The sequence below is a fragment of the Daucus carota genome, chromosome 8, assembly GCF_001625215.2.
Source record: "Daucus carota subsp. sativus chromosome 8, DH1 v3.0, whole genome shotgun sequence".
Classification (NCBI taxonomy): domain Eukaryota; kingdom Viridiplantae; phylum Streptophyta; class Magnoliopsida; order Apiales; family Apiaceae; genus Daucus; species Daucus carota.
Window position 1 is genome coordinate 28,861,043 of NC_030388.2, and position 12,055 is coordinate 28,873,097.

The 12,055-nt window shown below is 34.0% G+C and overlaps 1 long non-coding RNA gene across 7 annotated transcripts; it reads left to right on the forward strand.

Moving 5' to 3' along the window:
• The first annotated feature begins 3,357 nt into the window (after positions 1-3,357).
• LOC135148205 (uncharacterized) lies at positions 3,358-7,792 on the forward strand. Of its 7 annotated transcripts, none has more exons than XR_010286109.1 (5): positions 3,358-5,050; positions 5,126-5,327; positions 5,602-5,753; positions 5,839-7,460; positions 7,536-7,792. It is a non-coding gene; the product is annotated as an uncharacterized LOC135148205 (long non-coding RNA). The 7 variants fall into 7 exon arrangements; XR_010286113.1 differs by having other exon boundaries at positions 3,359-5,050; positions 5,839-6,569; positions 6,762-7,792; XR_010286115.1 differs by having other exon boundaries at positions 4,253-5,050; positions 5,839-5,928; positions 6,433-7,792.
• Positions 7,793-12,055: the final 4,263 nt, after the last annotated feature.

A 12,055-nucleotide genomic window follows, 5' to 3' on the forward strand; every position in this document is an offset into this window, starting at 1 on the left:
AAATTATAACATGCTCTCAATCACCACACAAAACTGAGCACTAACAATAAACTAGATGAGAGGTACAGTAGTCCTGACAATTTAATGCATACCAGGGGTCATGTAAAAACTTAACAAACTGTGTTATAATGGCCAGACAGTGCATGAATTTGTATCTTGCTGCGTATATCCCATACATGTAAATGTTGTTAAATTAGGATATAGAACTTATAGAGAGTTAAAATCTCTCCAACCTTTAGCTATAAACCAATAGGAAAATACAAGGCGTTATACGCAATCATACCCGACACACAGAATCACGCCCCCCTGTAAGCGGAATGTCAATATTGGGATGCATTGCCAAGCAATAAACTCCACTTAGGTGACCATGGTAAGACCTGATAACCTTTAAAAGGTGAGAAAATACCAACAATTAAGTTTATTAGAAACACTAGCAGTGGTATCTAGAAACTCCCATGTTATTATTATTACATTTCTTTAACCTAAAATTTGATTATTTTATGCTATAGACTATTAATTTTTGTTTGCTGAATCACTTTATTAATAGAAAGTAGAGGCTGAAGTAGAGGTTCACGAGCATAAAGATGACCGTTTAGTCGATGACCTTGTCTTATTTATTAATGTAGGACACGGAGGTATCTCTACTTCCCTTACTCACTTTTCTCTTCATGTATATACTGGCTCAGACCTCAGAGTAACATGTACCTACAATCCTTTACATACTTTCACATTATCAATCAACTTTCAAACCCTGCCACCTCTTCTTTTTCACAAGGGGAGGATGCCATGTGCCTCCTGATGACTTAACTTATCTACTTCTGCAGCAGCATTTGCTCACTTGGATGCCATGACTGTGTTGTCCTCTCAGGTCTGTAATTATCTTGTGTTGGCACAATTCAATCGTTTTGTTATAAATATTGTTAATATATTTTTCATCCTTTTATAGATATCTGAGCTTGGTGCATGCAAGCTGGGGCTAATATAAGATCATCACACAAAACGAAAGATCTTGACATGGTCTAGAAATTATTTGAATTCTGAGTTGGTCATATATATGTTCTGAATTGGTGGATATTCATTATTCTTCTTCTAAATTATTATTGTAATGACTCAGATTTTTATATTTCGAACATTCATGGAGGTGGAACTTCTTCACTGACCTGCTCACATAACAAGTTTCTTGCAATGCTACCTGAAGCCTATTTGCAGTGTACTTGAGTATAAAGCCAGAAAACAACAGCCTGGTTTTGACATTATAGGGTGTTGATACTAATCATCCATTTCTACCTTTGGCACGCAGATGTCTAGACCACAAAAATCACAAAATTTGATGTGAATTCTCGATATAAATATTCTATACCTTAGAGGCTTTATTTGGAGGACAAGTTTATAATAGTTTTTGCAAAAATCTTGCGCTAATAACATTTTTTTTAGAGTCAAAAGTTTTTTTTTTACTAGGATTGGTTTAGCTACATTAAATCTATTATATTGTGAAAGCTCAACGGTGACCTGTTATTACTTAAAAAAAATTAGACTAATTATACATTTCAACAATTTGTCTGACCTCAGAGGCTCGTGCCTTGCACGGGCTTTTACGCTAGTATCTTATTTAATCACTAAAAATTTGATGTGCATGTCATTATTCCATAAAAAATCATCTAATACGTCTCTGAGTCATAGGAATTGCATCCTAATCTCTTTTTCTTCCTTCAGCTTTCAAGTACCTAATACGTAAACTATGTGCACCCAAAATGCTCTTTTCCAGGCTCGATGCCATGAACATGATATACAAGCCTATAAGAAGAAAGAACACTGGCCTTTTTCGATGAAAAAATAAAATTTATAGACAATATCGGTATAAAATTATTATCTATAATTATAATCCACATCTTGATATGGGTTATATGTTGCCAATATCGAGAGATTTGTAGCAAAATTATATTTTTTATTATCATGTTAAAACAATATTTTATATATAACGATTTGAGATTAAATAACATATGGTTTTTAAACTATAAGAATAATCGAAATAAAATGTTTCAAATTTTTTACATAATATTCAATCTAACCAACCAAATTTAACCAAAATCTCCCAAATTTAACCAACATCATTGGAGATGTTCTTAACAATTTAGACGCGGTCAATACTACTCTATCCATATTTTTTAGTTAAAAATTTCAACTTGTATTAAATTATATAATTAAATAATATTATCAAAATTATAATAAGAAATTTATATATCATTTTTTAAATTGTATACTTCAATTTTAAAATCATAAGAATATATAATTTTCAACGATAATCTGAATAATTTAATCACAGAAACTCAAAAATTAACAACTACGAAACAAATTAATTTGTCATCTTGCAGTATGGGTTGGGTTTCATGCTGCTTTTGGGTTGCAGTCTCGTATGTTCCTCACATGTCATTAGCTATTCGATGTTACCAATTATTGGGTTACTTTTTTTTTTTTTTTTTTCTGGGCTTTTGTTTTGTTAGGAAGCACCGTCTATTCGTCTATGTACCAGCCCAATCTAAAGAATATAAATCCTGAAGGCAAAATCGAGTCATTTTTACTATGACAGCCCCTCTCAGCCCTCTTATTTACAAGACCTGCCATTACTCAATAATGTTTGGCGCAGCATGCTCATTTTTTTTTTTTGCCACGGAAATAATGCATTTCATTAACTTTGCAAATCATTCACCATTACAGATTGTAACTCTGGATGGACATTCACCATATTCCAACTACGATCAGCTATAGAATAAGTTGTTATGGCCAGATTTGTCCCTGGTAATCTTATAGAGGGCGCGCCTTTCTCGGAGGTAATTCCGAGGGCGCGGCCTCCTAGCAGGGGGGAGCATGTCAGTGGAGTATCTTGGATAGCCATGGGAAGAAGACCAAGGGCGTGCCCTTGGCGGGGTGATCCCGTGGGCGCGGCCTTCGGATATTAGAAGACATGTCTGACCTGTTGAGACGACTCATGGGACAAGACATCGAAGATGAAGGGCGCGCCCTCAGGGGTCGCGCCCACATGTGGACACATTGAATGAGAGGGCGTACCCCTTGGAGGTGTAACCTCTTTGAGAGGGCGTACCCCTTGGAGGTGTAACCTCTATGAGAGGTTTGACCTCTTTGAGAGGGCGTACCCCTTGGAGGTGTAACCTCTATGAGAGGCTTGACCATATTTGGCCACATTTGGCCACGTGAATTGGGAGAGGGCGCGCCCTCCGCGGGTAATCCGGGAGGCGCGGCCCTTTGTCTCAAGAGCACGATGTCACGTGTCTGAAGTGTGAAGAGAATGAGGAACAAGGGTCAAGGGCGCGCCCTCCGTGGTCGCACCCACAGGTGATGAATGTGTGTGAGGTTGAGTGAGTCTCGATGACGACCCTTCCGAGGGATACGAAGATTTACCCTTCCGAGGGATATGAAGACTAGTGCCAGAGCTCATCTGGTAGTTATCAGGCTCATCTGGTAGTTCCCGGGTTACGTCCGGGCGTGATCTATAATCCCCAGTCCTGCTATCTGCCGGGTTGTCCTCGTGCGGGGGCCTGGGGTGATCATGGTTGTAGAAGGCCCTCAGGGGTAACACGAAGGCCGATCATATGTCCGGGTCCTGTATTCTGGTGAGTTAGTCCTCATTGGGGGACTGGGACGATCGTGTAACTTGGCTCCTCAATTGTCTTATCTCTTAGTGAGAACCTTCACTAGGGGGTAAGGACGCGTCCATACGCCTCATGGAAGTGGTTACGACTCTATCCGATGTCTCCTCCATGTTACGAAGAGTAGCGGTTAGTGTCACCTCTCGTAGTGGAGGTGATGCCGTATCCGTGATGTACTTGGACTAGGATTCTAAGGTAGTTGTCTCAAGGCTTACTTCTAACTGGAGTAGAACTCTAAGTGATAAGTCTCCGACCCACGGTTGGTCTTATCCCCAAGAGGCCTAGTCCTGATCAAACTAGGAGTCTTGGTTCTATAGAACTACGTACGGCTTGATCCCCTATATAAAGGGGTACGTAGGCACATCAAGGGGATATATCGAGAGTTGTGAGAACGAGAGCAGAAATATATTCCCTTGATCTCAGCCACCCTCAAACAAACAACCACCACTCTCCGGCGACCAAAACCACCGTCACGGATCTTGATTCCGGCCATGAACCTCATCTTTGTTGATTACCAAATTCCTCTATCAACATAAGTGTATCTCGCTAGATAGTGAGCTACCCTATTCGCGGATCGTTTAACAAATCTAAACAATACGTTTTGACCTTTTAAATCGGCAAGTAATTTCCTGCACTCATCAAATCACTCTTCCCAGGTAAGAGAAATTATTGAATGAGCTACGGATTGCTTGCACGACCTGCAGATAGTCTGTTTCCACTTCCACATTTGAGTGCATCTGTTCTTAAATCCAACTTAAGGCTCCTCGTATACCAATAGCTTCAGCTAGCTCCGGAGAAATCTGCCCTTGCACACATTTTGCTTCTGCTACTACTAGATCACCCGCATGATTACGAACTACAAAAGCATGGCTGTAGCAGTTGGAATCATTGAAAATGGCTGCATCAGTGTTAATCTTAACGCTATCAGACGGTGGTGGTTGCCAGTGCTCGTGACCATCTTCATAAGTCATACAACTCATAAAGCGATCAAATGTTTTGTCCTGCACATTCTTCCATTGGTTAAGAACAGAATACGCTGATTCTACCACTCCAGTTGCTTCCAAACTACGCTGGTTCCATACTAAGTCGTTCCTGGCTTTCCACAACATCCAACATACCATAACTGTTATGTGAACATCGTTGCTACTCCTTTGCTGAAAGACTAGCTGTAGCATGCTCATTAATTATGCAGACCTGTGTAATTGATGATTACTTTTTCTGCTGCGATTGACTTATCACCCCTTTTAACCTTATCTTTCAATTTCAAATTTCAAATTTCATTGTTATGTTATTGTTCTACTTCTCCCCTGGAAACCCTCTTCCCATTGTCCTCTTTCCTCAATCAGCTTCTTCTTAATAAACGAAGCCTCTGTGTAATGGATCAGGTAACGATCTTTCATGTATAAATATAGATACGTTGTTTACAACCGTGTTTTGATTAAATGACCTCTGTTGCACAGCGGAACAAGATTTCCGAATCTGATGGGTTGTACCATGGCCGGAGGTCTGATGATTTTAGTTTGGATTCCTCTCTGCACTCTGGTGAATGCTTTGCCTGTTTATTAAGTCTGATTTTGATTATGATTTTGTATTTTCAGGCGTTTGATTTAGTTCTTTGTATTGACGATGAGGTGAATTTGGATTTAAAAACTCAATAAAATGGTAACCCTTCTTCACTTTTCATTTATATCACTACTTTAACTGATCGCAGTCTAAGTGTTTGAGTATTGAACTAACAGAGTTTTTGACTGCTTTCTTTATGCTTTAACCTCCGACAATTCGTGTGGTATATATTATTTTGTTATTTGATGATCTTAATAAAGGTGTGTTAAGTTATGGTTTTGTAGGAGCGCCATAAGGGATTTATTAAACTCGGACCTATATTATATGCTAAGTCATCTTATGAGCTAATCTTATTATTGTTATTACTGAACAGCTGAGCAACTACTCCTCAATGGAAGGTGTGTTGTACTGCAAGCCACACTTTGAGCAGCTGTACAAGGAATCGGGAAACTTCAACAAGAACTTTCTGTCACGTATAATTTTGCTGCAGCTGCAAAGTCAGCTGATCAGTTAACTCCAGTGCTGGTAAATGTCTCTTACAATTGGCTTATGGTTGAAGTATTTACATTGTTCTACACCTCATTTAATATCTAATTATCCTGCTATCTAGACAAAGTCACCTAGCAAAGCTACTGGCATGTTTTCTGGCACACAAGATAAATGTGCTACTTGCGGTAAAACAGCTTATCCACTAGAGAAGGTATGTAACTTCTTCAAGAACATAAGATATTATTACACTTTGCTGATTAAGTTAAAGTTACTTTTTCTACTTCTCAAAGACTGACTGATATCTGCATCTTAGTATGTATAGTATTTTGCAACGGGTGGTGCACAGATTCTCATAACCATTTGTATTTTTTTGGAGTTTCATGACAAACATCAGTCTAACTTTTACTATATACTACTCCCTCTGTTTGGATATAATAGTCGTTTGACTTTTTTGCACGTACTTTTAAAAGCTTTGACCGCACTCTAAAAATTATTATTTTTAAATTTTTTCTTTTGTGAATAAAAATATATCACTAATATTTTTATTTACAAAAAGAAAATTTTAAAAATAATAATTTTGGATGTGCGGTCAAAACTCTTAAATATACGTGCAAAAAAGTCAAAAGACTAATATATCCAAACAGAGGGAGTACTATTTGTTTGTGTGAAATTTTGCAATGTCCGACTCAAGTGTTCACTGACTTTTGTGTTGAAGGAGTGATTTGTGATTTACAATGTGATTACTAACCGGAAAGGGTTAGACTGGGGAAGAGGGAGGTATTTTTGTCAGTTGTCGAACAACTTTTGGTTTAAAGCCAATTCAAGAGTCCAAAGAGCATATCATTTTTCACTGTGAGTTTGTGATATTCTTCTTAAAGCAGCATCATATTCGGAGACATCTCTTTTAATATTATATCACTCTGTCATTTTGTTTACGGAGGGGATTTGGTTGTATACCGACTCTTATTATGCTCAGTCTGAGTATCTTATGGTTAGAGTTCATTCAAATGCTACCTGGATCTAACAATCTATGTTGGGATATAGGTTATGTATTCACAATGCTAGATGTGGCTTTCTTCCATAGAAATTAAAGTTCTAAAGCTTCCATAGATGTGGCCTTCTTCGCGAGTTCGTGACCTACCTCCAGAGCAGTTCTGTAGACATAATTTGTTTTAGGAAAAGCTTCTGAAGCAGGATTCGCGAATGAAATGTACAAGATCCTGACGGCTGCTGCACTCAGTATAATGTTGGACCGGTCACTGATTATTGGGAAACCAGGCAATTGGTGCTCTCTCAAGCCTTTACATATGTTTATCCATTAATTTCACTTGAATGATGAACAAAAGTAAAACCACCGATCTTCCAATTTAATTCTGTAAGGCAGTTGATATTGCTGCATGCTTCTCTGGTTCATAGTGTTCCTCAATTTAATTCTTGGTTGATAAACAAGACTGTGCATGCATTTGTGATCATAATATAAAATTCACTATGAGAAACATTTGATCCAATATATAAGTTTATTCCACCTTTAGTGAGTTAAATACCAAAGATGAATTTATTATAACTTTGTGACAGCTACATATACTATTGAAACATATCGTTTACCTTGAACGAAGTTAAGCATCTTTGGAGACAAAATGGTTGTGCTAGACATTTGTTAATGAGGATTGATGATTTTCAGAAGCCAGCACTGACAAGTGTTCTTTGTAGCAACTGGAAGGAGTGGGAGGAACCAATAATATGGTAAACACCTTATTTCAATTATTACTCCTTTGGAGGAATTAACATATCAGTATTGACTTTCAGATACTATACCAGGCTCCAAAATACCACAGATTCTGTAGCAGCTCAATTTTTTTTAAAAAAATATCAACATCAAGATGAGGGAAGTTGCAATGAATCTATTTGGAAAGCCGGATGATTTTCATGATAGGCCCAACGTGTTTGGAGAACTCATGAGAGTCCTCATATCTCCCTTAGAAAATGGAAAGGATCCTAATATTACACTGTACATGCGGATGCTTATGAATAGGTATTGGAATTGCATAAACCAATACTATTATGTATTTCATCAAGGCATGCCTTTTTAAATCCTTTGACGGTACCTTTTCCAACATATAAAAAACTAGTTGAGAAACCGCGCGTTGCGGCGGTCTATAAAAATTATATTAATAATTTAATATTAATATTTGTAGAATAAAATAATTGTGTGGTTGTCTATAAAAAGTATATTAATATTTCAAAGTTAATATTTGTAGGATGAAATAAATTTATATTATAAAAATCTAGTTGTAATACCAATACTAATATATAAAATTGCAAAATTGGATTATAATTCAAGGTGAAAAAATGAAAATAAATTTATACAATTAATTAACAATTTAAAGCATGACGAATCTTAATTTATTTATTTTTTTAAAAAAGTAATCATGTTCTTGCATTATCACCTTCCTCCAATTTTTTTGGATTGATTGTGCACAAAAACATCTAACTTAAATCTTTGAGATAGTCGTCTATAACTACCCTCTTAAAAGTTATTTGAACGGAGCAAACAGATAATGCACGAATAATTTTTTCCTGTATACAAAGTAAATCATATAAAAATTAACAACAACAAACATGTCTAATGAACAAAACAAATATTATAAAAGAATAACCAACAAACATACATCACTAATAGTTTATCTTGTTGATATCAACAATCAATATCATGTCAAGACTATATTCTTTTCCCATGTTTGGATTTGTCGACTCCAATATAATGATCTATAACTACCTTTGCTTGCAACAACCTTTGTTTTTTTAATATTGTATAAACAACCTTCACTTATCGTTGCAGAAGAACTGTACCTCCGAGTTAGAAATCGAGCAAGAGAAAGAGAGTTCTAATTTTTGATATTTTTCATCCAAAAATTTCAGAAAATTAGAAAAATAGAACGGAGCGTTGTGAGAGGCGCCACCCGCACGCCTATCGCTTCTCTTTTAAAATTCGAAAAATAGAACGGAGCAATATGAGAGGCGCCACCTGCACGCCTATCGCTTCTCTTTTAAAATTCGAGTAAGAGAACTTGTGGTATTGTGAGAGGAGGTTGTGTTTAGATGATCCAAAATCCTACGTTCTATACGGGTATTTATAGGTGCAGAGAGATTTGTTTGCTACTCTTTCCCATAATTAAATAATCTGAACAAAATCAGATTAAAATTTTCAAGCTACTATATTCCATAAATAATTTGTCTTTCCCATAATTAAATAATCTGAAAAAAAAATCAGATTAAAACTTTCAAGCTATTATATTCCATAAATAATCTAAAACAAAATCAGATTAATCAGATTAAAATTTTCAAGCTACTATATTCCATAAATAATTTGTCTTTCCCATAATTAAATAATCTGAAACAAAATCAGATTAAAACTTTCAAGCTATTATATTCCATAAATAATCTAAAACAAAATTAGATTCTGAAACTTGCTTCTAATATACCCAAAACTAAAAAAGGTAGTTCTAGTTTTTGATATTTTTCATCCGAAAATTCAAGAAAATTAGAAAAATAGAACGGAGCGATCTGAGATGCGCCATCTACACGCCCCACGCTTCTCCTTTATATAAGTATATTGATTTGACTCGAATGCGAGTCGTGGCTTAGGTGTATAAATCAATATACTTATATAAAGGAGAATCGAGGGGCGTATATTTGGCGCCTCTAACATCGCTCCGTTCTATTTTTCTATTTTTCTTGGATAAAAAATATCAAAAATTAAAACTACTTTTTTTTAGTTTTGGGTATATTAGAAGCAAGTGTCGGAATCTGATTTTGTTTCAGATTATTTATGGAATATAATAGCTTGAAAATTTTAATATGATTTTGTTTCAGATTATTTAATTACGGGAAAGAGTAGCACACAAGTCTCTCTACACCTATAAATACCCCTATATAGATTGTAGGATTTTGGATCATCTAAACACAAATACCACAACCCTACCTCTCTCTGGTGATAATTCTCAACTCGATGGTGCCGTTCTTCTGCAACAATAAGTGAAGGCTGTTTATACGGTATTAAAAAAATAAAGATTGTTGCAAGCAAAGGTAATTATAGACCGCTTCGACAAATCCAAACATGGGAAAAGAATATAGTCTTGACATGATATTGATGAATGATATCAATAAATTAACTATTAGCGATGTATGTTTGTTGGTTATTTTTATATGATTTATTTTGTATACGGGAAAAAATTATTCATGCATTATCTGTTTACTCCGTTCAAGCAACTTTTAAGTGAAGACTGTTTATACAGTATTAAAAAATAAAGGTTGTTACAAGTAAGGGTAGTTATAAGCCACTATCTCACGGATTTAAGTTAGATGTTTTTGTGCAAAATCAATCCAAAAAAACTGGAGGAAGGTGACGATGTAAGAACATGATTACTTTAAAAAAAAACGCAAATAAAATTAAGATTCGTCGTACTTTAAATTGTTAATTACATGTATAAATTTATTTTCATTTTTTCACCATGAATTATAGTCCAGTTTTTCAATTTTATATATTATTATTGGTATCATATCAAGATTTTAATAATATAAAATTTATTTTATCCGACAAATATTAATTTTGAATCATGAATATACTTTTATAGACAGCAATAAAATTATTTTATTCTACAAATATTAATATTAAATTATTAATATAATTTTTATAGGGCCGCCGCAACGCGCGGTTTCTCAACTAGTTATTTTAATTATAATATATAAAATATCTGATTAAAGTGCGAGCCGCGCTCGGGGCGGCGCCGAGAAGCAATTACCGAAAAAGATTTTTTTATATACTAAAATATATTACGTAATTCTCGAATATAAATGAATTTTAATTAAGAATCAACCTTTATAAATGTTATGTAATTCTCGAACACAAATGAATTATATAACAAATTTTTGTAGAATTTGATTTTTAATTTATCCAAAAAAATACATTCTTCTTGAAACTAATATAATTTAACGTTGTTATAATAGTCTCAAACAAAATTTAAGATAATCCAAGATTTAATATTTTTTTAAAAAATCCTACACAAATGTGCATCAATTATTCTTTTTAACATAAATTTAATTTTAATTCTAATATAGGTAATATATAATGTGAGATAGAGGCTCACAAATCTTGAGATCTTTCAAGATGTCTTTTTCTTTTTATAATTATTTATTTAAATAATTTTTTCAAATTGGTCAAAGAGAAAATGACAATTTCGATACATGAGTTGTCTAAATATTGTGATAATTAATGTTACTAAAAAGACAAAGATAAAAATTTATAATTGTCTTGCCATCTTATTGTATAACTTCTTTTTCAAATTTGAATATGCAAGAAGAAAAGCAATAGCCAGTGAGGGAGTCTTAGTTATGAATTGGAATTAGTTTTTCTATAGGATTTGTCTAATAAACTTATAAGTTGTGAATTCAAGAAATATTAGCTTTTTTCAATGACTTATTTTGAGTTTTGAAATTTGATTCATGAATATGTATATGATCATTTTAAAAAATAATTTATAATAATTTATTATTATTTTATCTATATTTGATTTCACACATATTATCTTCGGGTGATTTATTTCAATATTCATATAAAAGTGATTATTTATATTAATCATTAATATATATTCAAAAATTTGATAACTACTAGATGTATGTAAATTATTGTTTGTTATAAATTTATAAATATAAAATATTTGACTAAAGCGTGAATCGTCGCTTAGCTATAATAATTATTCTGATTATAAAATATTCGATTAAAGTGCGAGGCGTCGTCGCTCGGCGGCGCCGAGTAGCAATTACTAAAAGACAAGACTTTTTATAAATGAATATATATTTTTTTTGTAGAATTTGATTTTTATGTTATTCAAAAACTTCTATTACATTGTACATTTCTTTTGAAACTAATATAATTTAATGTTATTATAATAATTTCAAACAAAATTTGAGATTTTCCAAAATTTATTGTTTTTTTAAAAATTGTACACAACTGTTCATCAATCTTTCTTTTTAGTATAAATTTGTTTTTAATTATAATATAGGTAATATATGATGCGAGATATAGGCTCAGAAAAAAAAGTTGTGTTAAGACAGTTAAAGAGGAGTTGGTTCCTTTGACAAGACTCATTTAAAGTTTTAAACAATAGGCCGCTGTACACCTTTACGTAGTAGCCGCTGCATATTTTTTAAAGTCATGATTACTATTAATTAAATTTTTACTCAAAAAATTATTTACTTTCATTTATTATATATAATTTTGGGACAGTAAGAACTAGGGGAGAGCACGGTGCGGATCGGTGCGGTTTTAGGGTAAAACC